The sequence below is a fragment of the Lissotriton helveticus genome, chromosome 8 (genome assembly GCF_964261635.1).
Source record: "Lissotriton helveticus chromosome 8, aLisHel1.1, whole genome shotgun sequence".
Lineage (NCBI taxonomy): Eukaryota > Metazoa > Chordata > Amphibia > Caudata > Salamandridae > Lissotriton > Lissotriton helveticus.
The window spans coordinates 474,485,986-474,506,327 of record NC_136069.1 but is presented as its reverse complement, the minus strand read 5'-3'; positions in this window follow the sequence as shown (position 1 = coordinate 474,506,327).

Here is a 20,342-nt window from a genome sequence, read left to right as displayed (position 1 = left end):
ACTGTCCCCCGGCAACTAGCGACAGATCGCCCTGCTCGACGTGACAGGAAAGATCTTTGCGGCCAGTGTATTGGACCATCTCAAAGAGTGGGCCTTCTCAACTGAATCAATCCCATTTAACCAAGCTGGGTTTCGCAAAAAACATTATGTAACTGATAATATCGCTATGTTACCAACAATAATCGATAAATATGTGGTCTCGAAATCACAGGTTACCTACTCTGTCTTTCTTGATTTCTCAACAGCATTCGACAGAGTGGACAGACCAACACTTTGGAATAAGCTAAAGAAATTGGGAATCCCGGACAATTTATTACATCTAATTGTGTTACTCCACTCTGAAACTTGGTGCCAAGTATTATTGGGGACAGAGAGGGGCCTCACATCCCCAATTAAAACATAGAATGGCGTAAGACAAGGGTGTCTTTTAGCTCCTTTACTATTATCCCTCTTCCTTAGTGATCTCCCAGATTATTTAATGCAGATAATTAATTTCCCTCCGAAAATATCACGACATAAAATTCATAATTTGAATTATGCAGGTGATGTGATTATCTTTGATCTTACTCCGTTCAGCCTCCAAAGGAACTTGCATGCACTTGCGTTATATGCAGAGCAAAATGTTTTAGTCCCTAACATAAGAAAGATAAAAATAGTTTCTTTTCGAGGAAGACAAAGATATGTAAACTATAACTGGACTTTAGGAGGACAATTGTTAGAAATAGTGAATGAGTGCATCTATTTAGGTCGTATTTTTTTCTCAAACTTTAAAAAATCATTCTTATCTCCAGCACTTGCCCACAAAGCTGATGTTCATGCCGGGGCGCTCCAAAGATTATACCAGACATAGGCACTTTTCAACCCTTTTACAGGTTTTTAGGACCAAGATTCCACCTGTTCTTTCATACACTCTTGAGCATATTCCTATAAATCAATGGCATCCAATACAACTCAAAGAAAGCCAGATTCTTCGGAAATTTACCAAAATGTCTAAAGCTGTCCCCGTGCAAGCCCTGCGCCTTGAGTTTTCTCTATCTAGTACATACGCTAGAGGAATTACTAGTATCATTCGATGGGCGTATAACATCATACATGCTGAACAAGGTTCTCTAAGAGTTCTATTAAAACTGGAATTCTTTGATCAAGGATCCTCAAAATATCGAAACTTAGTGTTTGCACTGAAGTTGTCAGAATGTACAGTTGATCTGCTAAAAACCTGGACTCCGGCACATTTGAAACTCTTTTTAAAACCCTTGACTCCAAGGATAAGCTACCTGTTGTAACTTCCCTCTTCCCTCCTTCCACCCCTCTCCCCTCCTTCCCCCTGGTACATCCCACTCTGCCTTCAGGAGTGCGTGTTAGAATGTTCACTGTGAGAGGCTGCCGCCAAGCTGGGAGCACCTGTTAAGCTTTGACTAATAAATCTTACTTGCTGGAACTCACGTTGAGTAGTGAATTATTACTACATTTTGGCGACGAGGACGTGGAGCTGAGCCAGGGTCAGTTAGGTGCCTTCCCCCCTGGATATATGATGCTTGTGCGGAGAATTGAATTGATGAAGTAAGCTCACCAGTTGATGATTGAAGTTCACCGGACAGCGGACACATCGGCACACCAGGCTGTATTCATCGAGGTGTTCCCTTGCGGGGACGTGAGATTCTCGATTCCTGAGCGTAAAAGGAAGTTGGGTGTGAGTCCTCGGTGAAGGAGATCTGGTGCCGTGTAGAAAAGAGGAACGTTCCCTTTTCGTTTGAGGTCTGACTGGCGGCGGTGAATTAGAGGGCAGATTCACCAAGTGTAAAAGAAGAACACAAGTCAACAGGAAGGAATCGGAGCTTAGCCAGGAGCAGTGTGAAGTGTCAGCACTGTAAAACAACGGAGGAATCGATTTCATTCCTGGCACTGAGCGCCCTTTTGCACCTCACTGTGTCCCCTCCGAGGTTTGTGAGGACTGGTGTATGGGCCGGGAGTAGCAGTCGACGCTCGTGAGGGAGAAAAAGCTGGTCTTGCTCCGAGGAGTCGCAGGGTTGTTGACGGGAAGTTCCTGTTCGGCAACCGTGAAAGAAGAAATAGGACTTCGCATCCCAAGTTACTTCCTGTATGAATACTGGAGTAAAGGAAGAAAGGTGAAGAAATACTTAGGCGATCTCTGGTGTTCCTGTGTGTTGCATCGTATGCAGGAGGATTCACACCATTCCATGAGGTGAGCCTTTTTAAACTGCGTGAGGAAAGAACAGAGGAACAAAGGGGTAGCGAACCTGGGTTCCCACGGAAAAATATCCACTGACGCAGTGTCTTTAGTGGTTTGAAACGTCTTAGAGGATCAGAGAAGGCGTTGAACCTTCGAAGCCACATGAGATATAGATCTGAGGCAGTGAAATGGAGCTGCGTGTGGAGATGGCATAGGAAAATAACAGGGTTCCGTGTGGAAAACTAAAACGAAGCTGCGCGTAGAAGCAGTGTGAGGAAATCTTAGAACTGAGGTAGAGTGGTTGGAAGCGGCGTGAGGAGAACCCAAAGGAACAGAGGGAGCGTGGCTAACCTCCAGGGTTCGGTGAGGTAAACTAAACTTCATCAGCGTGGTGAAGCAGCGTGAGGAAGATTCAGGACTGAGGCAGCGCTTTGAAGCGGTGAGTGGAGATTTCAGGAGTGAGGTAAACTACAGGGTTTTGTGCAAGTAACTAAACCGCAGCAGTGTGTTGGAGCAGTGTGAGGAAGTTTCAGATCTGAGGTGGTGCCTAGAAGCGGTGAGTGGAGATTCCAGTGGAACAGAGGGAGTGTGACAATCCACAGGGTTTCGTGTTGTGAACGGAATTTTAGCAGCAAGTTGTGGCAACTTGAGGAAACCCTCAGCGAATTTTTGATTCCGTGTTTGAAATATAATTGAGGCAACACCGAGCTGTATGGAGTGACTGTGAGGGTCAGGGAAGGCTGTCATCCCTGTGGCCACGCGCGAGAAAAAAGAACTGAGGCAGCGCTTTGAAACAGCGTGCAGCGGCTATGTGAGGAAATCAATGAGGAACAAAGAGTGAAGCGAACCTCTGTTTCCATGTTTAAAATTTAACTGAGGCAGCACCGTGAGCTGTATGAAGTAACTGTGAGGGTCAGGGAAGGCTGTCAATCCCTGTTGCCACGCGCGAAGAGGAACTGAGGCAGCGCTTTGAAACAGTGTGCAGCAGCTGTGTGAGAAAATACCAGAGGAACAAAGAGTGTAGCGAACCTTTGTTTCCGTGTTGGAAAGTTGACTGAGGCGGCACCGTGAGCGGTATGAAGTAACTGTGAGGATCAGGGAAGGCTGCCAATCCCTGTTGCCACGCGCGAAAAGGAGCTGAGGCAGCGCTTTGAAAATGTGCGCAGAAGCTGAATGAAGAAATACCAGAGGAACAAAGATTGTAGTGAACCGTTAGGTCCGAGCTTTGAGTTTTCTGAGGCAGCTTGGTGAGGAGCAAAGTAGGCATCTAACCCAAGGAGCCACGCGTGAGTGTGCAAAGCATATTCAGTGAATTCAGGGAGCCCTGCAGGATAATTATAAGTGGAGTTGGAGAAGTGACCTCCAAAGGAAGAGTCCCAGTGGTAACATCCTGCGTATATCATTTAACCAGTTTAAGGGCGCAAGAGAGTCCTACCAAGCGCATTCGTACCGCTATCTTCATGTTTTAAGGCGGAGAATATATTTTCACGTGAATTCCCAGAATACAGTTTAGGAACTTGAGGACGGTAAAGGTGCCACGTAATGGAGAAAATATTGACAAAAGGGTCACTCAGAAATTTGTATGAGGACATTTTGATTGTGAGGGATGAATACGGAAAAAACCCAGTGGGTACCATCTTCCAAGGAGGGGTAAAGACAGATCTGATCTCAGATTCAGGATCACGTCATAGTTTGATGAGCAAGAGTGTATGGAATAGAGAAGTGGCTAAAAAATATGGAGAAGAACTCAAAGAGGCAAAAATATCCCTAATGACTTATACAGGGGAGGACATCAACGTAAACGGGTACAGAGATATGTATTCAATGCACAAGGGAAATAATACTTGGAGTATCATACATATAACGGAAGGTGGACCCACCAGGCAAGGGGGAAAGGAACAAAAGATATTGAGTACTGCATGTAATAGAGTAAGAAAGGAACACTTGAGTGAGCAGGCACAGATCAGAAGCATGCATGGAACAAAGTGTGAAGCACAGGGGGCTCGTGAGCCGCTATCAAAGGGTTCGATAGCTTTGGAAGGAACTGCAAGAAATGAAGTGCGTGGAAAGGAAGTGGCTAAGGGCAAACGAAAGAAAAAACGAGAGACAGAGCGGCGAAGGATAAAATGTAAGAGTAACCAATGCAATTACAAAGGGACGTGGCAAAGTACCACATCGTCTGAGTCCAAGACCGAAATGATGGAAGAGTATGAAGACAAACATGAACAGGAAAGAGATACAGATCTCCACAGACCGGGACGAGAGGAAGCAGTTAAAGGGAGAGCGGCCGGCACGGATGCAAACAAGGGTGAAACGCTGTTCGCTCGCACGTTACCGTCAAAAGGTTCGATTGTTGTTCAAGAAGCTACAAGCAATAAAGGACGTGGAAAAGAAGTAGCAAGGGACAAACTAAGGAAAAGGAAAAAACTTGAAATGCACCAAGGGTTGGTGGACGAAAGAGAATTACGTAAGAAATGTAAAAAAAAATACAGAGGAAGGGAAGTTGCGAAAAACGGAGAATTCGAGAGAAAGGTGGAGCGCATTGTAAACGCTAGAAATGAGCGAGAAAAAATGGAATGTAGGAATAACCTCTTAAATCGCAGTGAGGCGAGGCAAAGTACCACACCGGTTGAGTTTGGGACTGAAACAAGGGAAGAATATGTGGACTATGGTGGGCAGAAAAGAGAAAGGGACTTAAGTTTGTCGGAGGATAAGGGTGAGAAGAAAACCAAATACTATCAAAGGCCTTACAGTGGTAAGATGGAGAGTGAAAGTAGGGAAATGCAGAAAATATTAAAAGGTCTCCCACCAAGTGGCCTGTCAGGGAAGAAGGTTCCTTTTGATAATTATTGGTGTAAACAGGAATGTCAAGGCCCGGGATACACTAAGGAGTCCTACCAGGGGAATCAAGGTAGGAAGCAGAAGGACAGACTGAGGTCAGCAGAGACTGATGCTAGTGATCCGGAGCTGTTTGAAATGGAGTTTGGGAAAGGTCTGGACTCTGCTTATGGCCATGGCAAGGAGGGCAGAAGAGGGACCAGACCAGTCATCGTGTACGACATTGAGGGAGAGTCTTACCTTGTCAGAGGGAACAGGCGGGGTGTGTCCGGGCTCCAGTTACTGCCCAAGGAAGAAAACAGCGTTACCGCCTATACACCCTCCCCGAGGGATATGGAAAGACTAGTAGAGGAGTGCTCTACTCCAGGGGGGAAGAATCTGTATAGTATGTTCACATTTAGAGGATCCTAGGGTTAAACAGTTAGTTTGCACCCCTTCTCTGCCGTTCACCCATGCCGTGAGACTTATCCCGCAGTTAATAGTAACGCAATGGCGGAGTGGCAGAAGTGGACTTCTAAGGATCGGAGTAACCGGCTACACTTATGGTAGCACCATGGGAGTTCATCCGTGGGGAGAAAGGTTAGGACTTTGTACAGGTCCCAGTGGACCAAAGGAACCTAATGCTCAGGACAACCTTTTTGTCAGTCCTACTCGGAAGTCTAACTGATGGTTTTATTTGTTGCTGTTCTATTGTTTCCTTATTGCATCCCCAGCTCTCCTTTTCCCTTCCCTTTCTTTTCTTGTCTCCACGTTTACTCTCCCCTATTCCTCCCTTCTCTCTTCCCTCCTCACTCTCCTCTACTTTTTCTCGTCTTTTCCCCGCCTGGGGCGCCGCACTTCCTTTCCTGTTGTTCTCCCTAGGGGGAAAGGTGTGTTGTAACTTCCCTCTTCCCTCCTTCCACCCCTCTCCCCTCCTTCCCCCTGGTACATCCCACTCTGCCTTCAGGAGTGCGTGTTAGAATGTTCACTGTGAGAGGCTGCCGCCAAGCTGGGAGCACCTGTTAAGCTTTGACTAATAAATCTTACTTGCTGGAACTCACGTTGAGTAGTGAATTATTACTACACTACCATCTTGATTTTGAGCACTGTTCAAAATTGCAATGTTATAAGGTATATGCTGAGTCAATTGAATTCAAACAAAGACATTAATATCTTACTTTCACTTTAAGACACGGCCCCAGCGTTGCATGATTTTACTTCGGTTTGGGATCCTACCTCTCAAATCTTTTACCTGTAAATGGACAAAAAACAATAATGCCAGTAGCATATGTGACCTCTGTAAAGGAGGAGTTCAAGATCTGATGCACATTTTGTTTGTTTGTCCCAACTCTACAGTAGTCGTTGCCAGAACGCGATTTTTAAAACCAATTCAAACAAAGTGTATTTCTACAAGTGTAGAGTTTGATTTCCATTCTTAAATCACCTCCCAATGAATTTGTGTGTTATAATCTGTTTATATTTTTTTAAACTTTTTTAAACTCGTATTAGGATAAGCGTCCACAATTTTACTAATTATAAATATAATTTTATTGTTTCATCATCTTATTTGTTGTTCTCAGTAGAGAACTAAATCAAATAAATAAAATAAAATTTGAATTTAGGTGAGTAGCACACACTAACATTTAAAAACCTCTTGCATGAACATGGTACCATGTACATAAGTAGTAAACTTTTGGTATAGACAACCCCCACCACTGTGTTACGTTTTAAATCCCGAGTTTGTTTTTTCCAGACCAAGCACTCTTAACCAAAATCTTATCAGTATGGATGACATGCATTGCCTAAACATTGTAGCCCTCATTGCCTTATGTAACATTTTCTATACATTGATGTAATCTAGGACGATTCTGTGGCCCTGTACATGTGTGTGATGTAAAGAGCTCTGACACCCTACAAGGGGACGAGTAGTTGTATAAAAGAAATAAAATAAAATACAGGTGAGTCAGGGCAGGCCCGGACTGGCCGTTGTAGGCACCGGGCAATCCCCCGGTCGGCCGCGAGGGTGGGGGCCGGTTTTGGGCCCCAGGGGGCCGGTTTTGTTACAGGGTCGTTTTTTGCAGCATAGCTGCAAAAACGGCACTGTAACAAAATCGGCCGAAAAACGGCCCTAGCAAAGAGCGCGGTCGCACCCCCAGGGGGCCGGCCGAGCACTTTGCCAGGGCCGGTTTCGGTTCCCAGTCCGGCCCTGAGTCAGGGGCTTGAGACAGTTGAGGGGCGCCATTGAGTGTTATTGTGAAAGTATCACCTGTGAAGAAGGTCGTTTTGGAAAGGGGGAGGGGGTGCTATTAAAGATAGTCGCACAGGGCGCCACCAATAGTAAAGCCAGCCCTAACTGCATTTGCCAGAACGGAGTCGTCGACCTGACTGCAAAGTGAAGCTAAATACTAATCTATCTGTTGGAGTAAAACGCTTAGGGGCAGATTTCTGTTAACAGGCGCATCCCCAGGGATGCTCCAGTTAATGTGCGCCACAGTGCGCCACAGCTCCGCCACCCATGGTGCGCCGCATTTACAATGCGGCGCACCATGGGGCAAAAACGGCACAGATGCGTGACGCATCTGTGCCGTAAAGGCGGCGCATTGCTGGAGTTGCGTCGCAAGCGCGACGCAGCTCCAGCAAGGCTCGGGGGGTGCCCTATCTGACCAATGCTGCATCAAGACCTACGCCTGCTTCAAGCAGGTGCAGGCTTTTGACGCAGCATTGGCCTGAAAGTGACTGAGTGAAATCTTATAGATTTCACTCAGCCACTTTTGCGAGGCGCACCTGCCCCGGAACGCCCACCCTGCGCCGGAACGCCCACAAGCGGCGCAGGGCTTTACAACGTGACGCATCTGCCTAGATGCGTCACGTTGTAAATCGTTCGTAGGGATGCGCCACGCTTACGCCGCCTTGCGTGACGCAACAGCGGCGTAAACGTGGCGCAAGGGCCTCATAAATCTGCCCCTTAGTTTCAGTGAGTGTTTTATTACATTCAGTGTTGCGTTCCTTTTCTCTCACAAAGACGCTGTCTTTTTTCAAGTATTTTTCCAAGAGGTTTTGTCGCAGTAGTTGTCTCAGGCAAGGTCCAGCTGCGTCAGCAGATATTTTCAGACGGTGCTGCTGTTCTCTCCCATGACTCTCAGCAGATTTTCGGTCCATTATTGTTTTCCCCTCCATGGATTTATAACAAGTAACATATTTCGGGAAAGCTTCGCTTCTTCCCACATCCTTATCTGCTGCTTGATCGTTAACGTGTTAAATTATCTTTTAAGGCAAACTTATGACTTTCACATGGCGTCTTACCGATCACAGGGCACTGGTTATTTTTCAGTTTTCAAGTGTTTGGTGTGCTTCGTAAAAGCGTGTGTTGACCAGTGTTCCTCTCCGTAGCCAACTCAGCAGCTCTACGCAAACATTTTCGTTCGCCATATATTGGGGCAGATTTATGATGGATGCGCCAGTCATCCTGCGCCGCTGCTCCGCCACCCATGGTGCGCCGCATTTACAAAGCGGCGCACCATGGGGCAAAAACGGCACAGATGCGTGACGCATCTGTGCCGTAAAGGTGGCGCATTGCTGGGGCTGCGTCGCAAGCGCGACGCTCCTCCAGCAAGGCTCGGGGTGCACCATCTCCACAATGCTGCGGCAAGACCTACGCCTGCTTCAAGCAGGCGCAGGGTTTTGACGCAGCATTGTCCTGAAAGTGACTGACTGAAATCTTATAGATTTCACTCAGCCACTTTTAGGAGGTGTTCCTGCGCAGGAACGCCCCCCTCCCCCCTGCGCAGGAACACCTCCTTATGGCGCAGGGCTTTACAACGTGACGCATCTCCTAGATGCGTCACGTTGTAAATAGGGCGCATTGTTTGCGCCGCCGTTGCGTCAAATAAAGTGACGCACCGGCGGCGCAAGGCCTTCATAAATCTGCCCCTAGAACTTTACGGTGGGGATACGAGAGTGGAAGCTCGTGACTTCGTTTTTTTTTCAAAAATGTAATTCATCTGCTTTCATGTTCTTCAATCTTTCTGACATCTGGAAGAAAAAGTGGTTGGCGACTCGGAGCTTGCAGCGTGCTCTTCTTATTTAAATTTCAACGCACGAAAGGCTGCGGTGTTTGCCTACACAGGTTTTGGTGATTAAAGCCACTTCTTGCTTTCACCTGGCACGGCTGCAGCTGCTTGGCAGCGCGCGCCTCTGGGAACTCTCTCGAGGATTCTGACGTTATGATGGATGGATTCTTTGGAGTGCGTCGTTTGATAGAAGCGGCAGCGTGCTTCCACGCGCACAGAGGTTTTTCTTTTCTCAGAGATAGAACTTGGATCTGTTTAAAGGTTAGGGGGCTAGGGGCTTCATTCATTAAAACAATGCCCCACTTATTAAATATTTTATGTTTGGGATCTGTTGAAAAGTATGAGATGAATGACCCAATTCACTGGGGAAGAAGTGAAACTGTTCAAATAATGTGTTGTTTGGAGCGGTTTGAGAAGGAGCGGCCTGTTGCAGATGCAGTTTTAATTGCTGCATGTCGTCTTAGGCTGGAAGTTTCCAAAGCCAAGAGACTAAAATATCTACTGGGCTAAAGATTTATTGAGGAGCGTGACGGGTGGGGCAGAGGCAATTCTGTGACATTATTTAAGGCTACGTGAACATTGAGTACAAGTCAGCTTAAAGCTTTGACTTGCACTGCAATTATCACGCATGAATTACAAATTTGACACTTACCAAAGGGCTTACCTTACTTGAACACCATTTGTTTACATTTAGAAGCCACAGAGATGGCTTGATCATCTAGATGCCTGGGTAAAAAAATGTGCACCAGGAAATTTCGAATGCATGTAACTATTTGATTAACCTGGCTAATGAGCTGTAAGTGAATGGTTAAGTATTCATATATGCAAAATGACGGGGTGCTAAAACGCAGCACCCGGAAGCAGCGCACATAGGCAGAAAAGCGCACGTTACATTTTGAGCATGCATATCATAGTAAATTGAGCCAGGTGCATGGGAACACCTCATCTGAACTGAAAGAGACTCCTGCGACTCCAAACCCCACAGCATGCATTGATTCACGCTACAATCTTCAGCTAGGTCAGAAAAATGTAATTTTTTGAGAAGCTGGATTGGTTGGCAGAAGTAGTGGTGAAGGAAGAGCTCGGATATTTGCGTCACCTCATGATTACAATCAGCCCCAAGATGCAGCCCACACTCTGTTAACAAATTACTGACACCCTTGTGAGGCTGAGGAATTGAAAGCAGTGTGAATGACCTCCAGCGGAGGCTTAGGGTCCTACTGCTGCTTTCCTATCACGAAAGTCTGTCTGTTCTGAGTGTGCCAGGAAGATAATTAGCATCAGCAGCCTCAAATGAATCCTCGGTAAACTGAAAGCTCGGAGACCACTCTGCCATATAAGTGCCCAATAGACACACACATTGGTCACATCAATTGCGTGCAGGATCATTCTGAACCCACTACTACTGGTGAATGACCACCTTAGGGGAGAGCTGGCCATGCCCTACAACCTCACCCTGTACTGAGCTACACACTATTGTGCGAAATGCAAGGATCATGCTAAGTATATGCTGTGAAAAAAAGTGTAACCCACGTCTCACCTATGTCCCACCATTCCTCACATAAACGTGTTTGGGAATATTTGTCATAGGAAAAATAAAGCCAGATCTTGTGATGAAGAAATTAGTGGAAAGTTGCTTTCTATTCCATTTCTGCAGCATCAACACAATTTAATACATGTAGGCTAGTGCAATAGCATGCACAAAGCTCTTTAGATCACTTGTAAGATGGTCCTATGAGGGGTGTGGCCACATGAAGAACTCTTAATGACAAGAAATTGACCAGAAACTTTAATAATTTCCCCATGGCGAACTGGAGTCTAAGCTGCAAGCTTAACTTCTACTAAATCCTCCCTTAACGCTAATGACATCACAGACTATATCAATAATTCGGTTAAAGAGGTGCTTAAGCATCTTGCCCCGCCCAAGCTTAAAACTATACAAAATATCCCTTCCAAATCTTGGCTCAACCCAGATCTCAACAATGAAAGACGCTCTCTTAGATTGATGGAAAGAACGTGGAGGCAACACCCTTCCCTCCCAATCTTGCCCTACTCAGATCCGCTAGGTCCAACTACAAGAAGCACATCCTGAATGAAAAAGCCTCCTTCTTCCGCGCACAACTTGATCGGGCCAAAAATAGACCCAGAGAACTGTTCAACATTGTCAAAACACCAAACGTCTTCTGCCCCCCTAATCTTAAGGGTTCCATTGAAAATTGTGAAGATATTGCAAACTTCTTCTTCAAAAAAATGGCCAAAATTGAGCAATCCTTCCTCTTAACTCCCCCCCCCTCCACTTTCCCTCTATCTTCCTTTGACATGACTTCGGACTCTCCTGCCATTGCCAACCCACCCACTGACCCCTCTCTTCTCCCTCTTGACACTCTCCCTCCAGAAACCATCCCCAACAAACCCCAGCAAAAAAACAACGCCTCCTGAAATACTTTCCGCCCTGTTTCTGAACTCGAAGTATATGACATCATCACTAACCTTAAGCCTTCCTCCCCCACCAAAGACCTCCTCCCTTCTAATCTAATCAAAGGTCTTAAACATATCATTGCTCCTTTCTGGACCACTATCATCAATTCCTCTTTAAGCTCGGGGTGTGTCCCTGCCTCCCTCCAGCTCAGACAAATCACTCAAATTCTCAAAAATCCCAATGCCGACCCTAACGACCCAAATAATCTCTGCCCTATCTCTAACCTCACTCTTCTCTCCAAAGCCCTTGAAAAATGCACCCTTCTCCAATTGGATAATTACTTCAACTCATTCAATCTCCTGGACTCTCTGCAATCTGGCTTCATAAAAGGCTGCAGTAAGGAAACTGCTATGCTTAACATAGTTGATGACATCCATCACTCCCTCGACAAGGGCGACTCTTGACTTCTCATCCTCCTCAACCTCTCTGCTGCTTTTGATACTGGTAAACGCTCTACCCTATTAAACACTCTCAAAGTTCGCTTTGGCCTCAATGGGATTGTCCTCCAATGGTTCACCTCCTTTTTCAACCTAGCTGCCAAGCTTATCTCCAACTGCAAACGCTTTGACCACATCTCCCCTATCCTCAAAGCCCTCAACTGGCTGCCTGTTGAAGGCAGATCCTCCAACAAGATTGCATGCATTACTCATGAATCCCTACATCATAACTCCCCTTCGTACCTCGCTGATAAACTCCACATAGCCGGCTGTTCCAGACCGAAGAGAAGTACCAATGCTCTCGTTCTAGTCCCTCTCCGGTTAAATAAGAAATGCATTCAAGCTCGCTCTTTCTCTGGTAACTCCCCTAGCATCTGGAACAACCTCCCTAAAGACCTGCACTGCAACCCCTCCTATCTCAGCTTCAAAAAGGACTTTAAACACCATCTCCTCAACAAATGTTGGGCTCCTTAATCCCTTGTCTTGTCCTCTGACACTCCCCCAATTGCCCCCTGTCAGTTTCTACCTGTCTGTCCCCTTGTCTTCCTACAATCTCCCTTTCTCTCCCTCTCACCACATCCTCCCGGCTCCCATTCTTCCCTCTCCTCCCTCCTAGACCTTCCCCTCCCACTTTCTCCCACCTCCTTCACCTCCTAGTCTTCCCTTTTTTTCTCTTCCCCCTCCCACCCTATTCAGTTTGTTCTCGATATTTATGTTAAGTCTTAGGTTTAATCACTATATTGGCCCTTACGGTTTTGTTTTGACATTGCTGAACTCGTTCGATTCACAGTACCTCTTCTTGCTGCTGTAATGCTCTCTGATACCTATGTGTCTAGTCAGCACTATATAAAACCTGTTAAATAAATAAAAAATAAATAAAAAATACAACGGTGTGTATTGAGGATAATCTATTTCCAGAAGGGATCTCATGGGACATTGTGTTGAGGCGTTGAGGGGGCATTTTGAAGGGACAGTAGTACTTGTTCATAGTGCAAATGGTCTCAGTTTACACACAGTTAATCAACATTGTGCTCTTGCCCTCTCAAAGAACAGAAGGGCACGTTTGGGAAGGGGTAACCCCTATCTTAGAAGTTATTAGGAGGAAAATTTAAAAAAATTGTTTGAGTATCCTTGGCAAAGCACATAGCGATCGCTGGTGTCTGACCCCAGGCTACTGAGCTCGAAGCTTATTGTGTTGTGTCGTCAGTGGGACAAACTTCTTGGCAAAGAATACTTGTGGTCTGGTGAAGCATAAAGAGTAAGACTCTAAGTCAAGTGTGGAACCACAACGACATTGTTCTGATCTTGAAGAATAAAGCAATCCAGGGTTGGTTTTAACTGTTTGCCAAAGGATGCTCGATTGAGGACCCTAAAGGCATTTTTAAACTGCATCTAAAACTCACCCCCTCCACTAAAACTACCTGTTCCACTGTAAATCAGGCATCGTAGCACAGCTGGGTTGCACTCAGCAGCCGAGCTGTGAACCCGATGATGAAGCATGCCACCAACTAGGTTGGAGGGTGAGGGTTCTTTAAAAAACCTATTTGATTTTTTTCCCACTACTCTTGGCACTGTGTTGCCTTGTTGTAGATTCCCTTGCTGGGTCCATTCCTTTTGTTGTCTGATCATTCAATTTCGGGATAAGGACCTACCCTCTCTTCTCCTCGTTCTCCTTTTGTTTTCCTCTGCTTAAAAGATTGCACCTATTTGGAGGTATCTTTGTGTGTAATATGGTTATTTACAATGGTAGAGTAAAACGTGGGTTAACGTTTACAGATCATGGATTTGGGTTAAGTAACTTGGGTTTTGGGCAAGAAAAACGTACACAGTGAAGTCCAGAGCACTGCCAGGCGATGCACAGAGCCAAATATACTACTTTTTAAAAAAAAGATTTTTATTTGAGCAAAATAAGAAGCAACTAATACAAATGGAAAAAATAACTTAATTCATTAATATTCATCCATGAAGCAAATCCATGTCTAGTATGACAATCTCAAAATCAATCCAGAAACTTAACACACTGTTCCAAATATATGACCATGCAAACTAAACTCATACTTTTCTCCCTCGCATCATCAAATCCCATTTAAAGTGCCAAAGTGCAATATTAAAAAATATATAATCCTATAGTATTGAATGATCAAAAATCATTCTATCTCATGCCGAAATATGCAATACTAGTTTTAATTGAACAGTCTATCAGAAAGTACAATTACATGTTAAGGTTGCCTTAAAGTTACGAAGAGCACCCAACCGTTTAGCATATGCTTCCTCAAAGGCATAGGTCCTATTCATCTTATTCAGCCATTGCCCTATTGTCGGTAGTGTTGTTCTTTTCCAATTCTGCAAAATCAGTGACCTTGCCACCGCTACTGATATAGAAATGAAGTATTGTTGGTACTTCTTTAGCTGATACACCTCATGTGAGGAACCAAATAGGACCAACATAGGTTGATTGAAAAATCATAGTAGACATACAATGAGAACATCCTCCCAAAATAGCTGTAAACTAGTACAAGCAAAGAAGTTATGAACCCATTCACCCGCACCATTCATCTTACACCGAAAGCATTGATTAGAGAGCAATGGGAACATCTTATGCAGTCTATGTGGCATATAATGTCCCATCCACCATGATAAACATGCCATTCTCTAAAATGTGCTGCTCTTAATGTTCTCTCTCAAAGTTTACTAAGCAGCTGCCACGCTTTAATATTAAATCTACAACCTGTTTCTTCAAAAACTCTTGGAAGCAATTCATCCATGAGTTTCTTGCTGACACTCTGGTGCAGCAAGCAATACCAGTTTCCCACTCCCACCATCTTATTTTAGTTGATGCTCCCAGTTAGCACCCATGCATGCTCACTCATCATCATATAGTTATTTTTTAAAAAGCTAGTCACCTGGTTAAAAATTAAACATAAAGCTTCATTTTGACTGCCATTTTGTTTGACTATTGATTCCAGTGCTATCAAATCCGTACGGTTTAAAAGTCCTCCAGTTGTTCAAAGCCAAGGTCTCTCCATGCCTGCAAGACTCCAGAGAGAGTTGTAAACCGCAAATCTCGCAGTCCTGCATTGGGGTAAATGCATGACAATTAACCAGTGAAGCATGATAATATGTTAAACAGTGTGGTAATGCTACCCCCCCAGCCAAAGATACTACTGATAGCACTATCTGACCCCACCCAAATTAGCAATAAACTTAATAAATATGGCTTACAGATGTCAAATAACACATATGCTTGTGGCATTGTGAATGAGCTATTAGAATACATAGATGAATGAGTGCAAGGATAGCTCTAGAGGCACTCGACGTGTTCGGCAGGGCTCTGCTTGCACGGTCGGTCACTTTGGAGGCTACTTGTTTTATCTGATTTTACTTTTATTTTTAAAACGTGTTCAGTTAAAAAACGGTCCTTTGTGCTTTTAAACTGTTTCCCATGTATATACAGCTACAACTTGCTCACCTGCTTTTAATAGTGTATCTCATGTTTTTAGACTGCTGTCTTGCCTACAAGTAGCCACAACTTGCTCATTTGCACATACTTACCTTGTGCTCGGCCAGTGCGGTCGTTTGAGGCTTTGGTTGTTTCCCTTGGTCGGGTCCGTCCGTGCGAGCGGACCCGCCATTTTGGGTGTAGTTGGGCACACGGTCTAGTGGTCGGGGCTGCGCGCTCTGGGCTCCATATAAACAACACTGGAGCGAACGCGCAGCGGGCGCGCCGGCGGCGCGCCGAAGGCGCACCAAAGGCAAGCCCGTCTGCACCCGTCTGCGCCCGTCCGCGCCAGGGAAGCGCCGAGCGCCAGCTACGCTGCCGGTTTTGGCCTCAGGAGCTGTGTGATGACCTTCTTGGTCCTCCCTACTCGAGAGACACGCTTATACGTATCGGTAAGCTTTATTCAGACAAAGGGACTCTTAATCTACTGCACACGGCCCAGCCACGAACTGATTTCCTTACCAACAATCTCTTGAGATGTGGGCTTTTAAATGTTAGGTCCCTGCCAAAGCACAGCGTGGAAATCCAGTTGCTGATTGAGATGCATGAGCTGGACGTTCTGTTCATGACAGAAACATGGACTCATGCTGACTGTTTGGTCGAACCTGGCTGCGCATGCCCTCCTGGATTAAAATGTTTGCATCTTCCCAGACCTACTGGTAGGGGTGGGGGGGTAGGAGTCATTTACAATGCCACTTGTAAAATTGACATCATTGACATTGACACTGCGAAGGGGACAGAGTTGCTGGGTCTCTCTATCCGGAATTGTTCTAGGATTGTCTGCACTGTCGTGTTATGTTACAGACCGCCTGGGGCTTTCAATATTTTGCAACAACAAGCACTCTTATCGATGCTGACTAATATCGCAGCGTCCCACCATAAGCTGGTCATTCTGGGGGATTTCAATCTTTGGTGCAATGGCCCCTTGGATATGGGTTTCCGTAACCTGCTTCAATCCTGCGAAAGCTTTGGTCTTTCTCAGCAGATTATTGGAGCCACTCACAAGGCAGGAAATCTTCTAGATCTATTTTTCACGGTTCCTGACTTGGTGGTAATGGGGGAAACATTGCCCACAGACTGGTCAGACCATTACCTTGTAAAATTCTTTGTAAACATTTGTGATGTTCACACTAATGCTCCATTAGTCACTAAGGAATTTTGGTGTAGAGACTGGAAGGCGCTTACTCGTCTGAGCTCACCAAACGGGGTTTTCAATGTGAGTAAGGATTTTAGCCTGGACAGGCAAGTTGAGGAGAACTATTCCTCACTCTGTTCTGGAATCACGGCGGTGTTGGATGCTTATGCTCCCCTAAAAAAACGTTGCTGTAAGGGGAGTGCTTCTGCCCCATGGTTCAATGAGATGTTGGCTAAACTTAAGCAGGGCAGTAAACAGGCAGAAAGGAGATGGAGGCGGGAATATGATGAAACATCTAGGCTGCTTTGGAAAAGCAAAGTCCTGGAATACAAAAGTATGATCAGAAAATCTAAATCGGATTATTATTCCTCGGTCATCTGCACGGTTGCTAACAGCTCCAGGAGCATCTTCAACATATTAAACAGCTTAACCAGCCCTGACTGTTCTGTAAAAAGTTCAATCGGGTCGGGGACAATCGATATTTGCCCGGCGGTATTGCCTCTGTGACCCTCTAGTTATTTAAATCAATGAAGAGGCAGGCGCTGGAGACTGGAAAGCAGGAAACAAGGTTTTTTTATTCTCTCCGGAGGAGAACACAACGAAACGGACAGAAGGTATCGTTCTGAGGTGCTCTAACTGTATTTCTGAGGCCTGGCCTCTTATACCCACATTTATGACTTTATTGTAGATTACACATACATGTTAAAGCTTTGATGTACGGAAAAGACATTCTCGGAACTCCCCTTTGGGCCCGTTCCCACACACATTTACAGTTGAAGTCCCCACCCTAGTCACAACAGGTGATGAGCATCGCGCAGCTGGATAATCCGCCGATTCACGGAATGTGGGGAGTTTGATCGGATCTCATGGGGTGGGGGCTTTGATCAACCCGGGGATTCTTTGATGGGGGAAGCTTTCTATTGTACGGGGAGGGGCAAGGATGGTATCGGCAGAGCTGGGTGTCGGCTTGGGAACGGGGAGGACAAAACGGGCACACGGGGAAAAAGGGGGTTTGCATCTAAGGGCCGGAGATCATGAAAGGAAAGCAGGGAGGTGTCGCGCTGGGAACAGGATGAGGGCCTGGGGCAGAGCAGCGCCGAAGAGGGGTTTATGACTCAAGGCAGGTGCAAGCAGGGGGTGGTCAGCGTGCAGGCTTAGTGAAGGCAAAGGGCTATGTCAGGGGCCAGCGGCATGCAAAAGGGTTTGTTCTGATCGGGGCATCTTAAAATGGCGGGCGCGCACGACAAAAGTGTGGCATCAGGGGAAGAGGCAAGATGGCGCAGATAATGTTCACCAAAACGCACTAATTTTCCACAGTCCTCCCTTTAACATATTCAAGACATCTTGCTGGTTCATTTTCTATTCGGTTCTACTGTGGTGAGCATGAGAAAGAAAACGGTAGGAACCCTAGATGAAAAAGAGTTGTAAACAATACATTTTGAGGTTTCTAGTTTTTAGGAGGTGCACCTATTTGATAAACTTTGATAAATTTGTTCAGCAGGAAAGTCATAGGAATGAAATACAAAAACGGCGAGCAGCAAGTACATATCATAACGTGAACTGGCAGGTTAATACATATTTCAGATTCGGATTGGAGCAGGATCAATACAATGGCGGCTGGGAGAGAAATGAGGCGTAGCAAAACGGTGGTTGAGGATGTCAAATGTTCGAAGTTTTATGAGTTCTCATTGTTCTTTGTGGTCTTTCGTTGGCGCTGTTGAGCACCGGCGGTGGAGCTACAAGTCCAGCTCTGTTCTAAGTTCTGCGTTGCAGGGCACGACCCTTTCCTCGCGTTTCTGGTCGGAAAGGTCCTTTTCGCCCTGTGTCCTTTGAGGTGATTGTCAGAAAGTTCCGATGGAAGAGGAGCGTTCAAAACAGTCCGTAGGGTAGGTCAGAGGAAAAAGGGGGATGGAGCAAGGCCAAATTGGGAACAAACTAGGGGAACGAGAGACTTCAAATAGGCGGGCGTGTGACGGAATTCAGAGAGCGGGGACTTGTCGACAGGCACTGGACGTCGAGCAGGGGCATCAGGTCGACCCTTTCTTTTCATGCTGTCGAAAACAGTGCCTCGTCCTGCAGCTCTTTTCAGTCGTGGTCTCGCCTTGGCTAATGTCGCAGGTGTTCCTTAGTCTGCAGTCGGGCCTCGTGCTCCCACATCCGGTCCTTCTCTCCTCCAACAGCAGTACCCTTAAACAAGTTTGAAAAGACAGTCTTTAGAAAATTTGCAGATGAAGATAATCAAAAAGTCTATTTCTCTCCCAGCTCCAGGCAAAGAATGAAAATGTCCGTTATATTTAATGTTCACAACTGGCATATGAATGACCGGTGGCGGACCTGTTGGATTTACTATGACTTTCCTTCATAATTATTTATTACAGGCATGACAGTTCATCTGATGGTAACCCACCTTCGGGAGACAAATCTGGCAAAGATATGCCGTTCTCTAGGGTTTCACATTTACAAAAGGGTACAGTGAGTCGTCAACATGGTACTACACAGGTATTTTGCTGAGAGACGAACATGGCTAAACATTTCCTTTCTATCGGTGCATCCTGCTTTTCAACTACTGCGGGGTTCATTTTGATGATTTCTTTACCTTGGTCTAGTCTGTTAACCTTGTAAAACATCATTCTGGTCCTACGTAACCTTTTACAGCCCGGTTACTTAACTAGGAAGGACAGGGGTTTTATGGGAAACAACCAGGGACATAGACAGGGGAGGTAACGGGGGTGGTCACTTTTCCGGTTTGGGTATTGCGACAATTCGGGGAGGGGAGGGTCGCGTATTCTGAGGTCCTTGTTTTATACTATAGGAGCCGTTTGACATGTAGTTCCCTTATTTCGGGTCAGATTAGGGAACCTCTGTCGTCTTACCTGTCCTTTCCCTTACGGCCTAACCTGGGTTCATTGACTTCTAGCGGAAAAGGAGAGGTAATGACGCGGCCTCAGGGTGATTGTATTAAAGACAAGCGTTTGTGCAAATACTGACGGTATTTGAAGCCAATTAGGTGGTGTGCTAGGGGTGGCAATCTGCCAATTTCGGGGCTAACCACTCGGAAGAGTGGTAGTGAAAAAAATAGAGAGAGAGAGAGAGAGAGAGAGAGAGTGAGAGAGAGAGAGAGAGAGAGAGAGAGAGAGAGAGAGAGAGAGAGAGAGAGTGCAACGGCAGGCTAAATAGTACACGTGCAACAGAGAGGGTGGCAGTGTATTCAAGAAAGGCTATTTAGTGCATTACACAGTAAAGGGCATTCACGGGTCTGCGTTAGAATCTTGTAATCATGCAGTTTGAGCATTAGACAGGGTAGAGGGGACGTGCCTCGAGAAAAAGGAAAGAAAAAAGGAGGTACCATGTTGTCGCACTTTCTCGCATTCTCGGTCCTTCGACCAGTTGGGCCAACGCCTCAGTCACACACACACACATTCCCTCATAGTTTCACATCATACGTGACATGGGTTCATTCGTCCGGTCTGGTTTAAGGGTGATCACTTTTTATCAGGTTGTGCTAATTTTTCGGGTTTGTTCGATACGTGAGTAGTTTGCAGGCGTGCTTAGACACCACCCTGCGGCGCTAGTCCGTTTCGTGTATTTAGACATGGCAAGGTCTCAGATCTTCGCCACACCTTGGCTGTAATCTCTGATGTAACCTGCAGAGGGAGGAAAAAAGGGGGGGGGTGGGGGAGACAGCATTCGCGCGCATTCAAATACATGGATTCA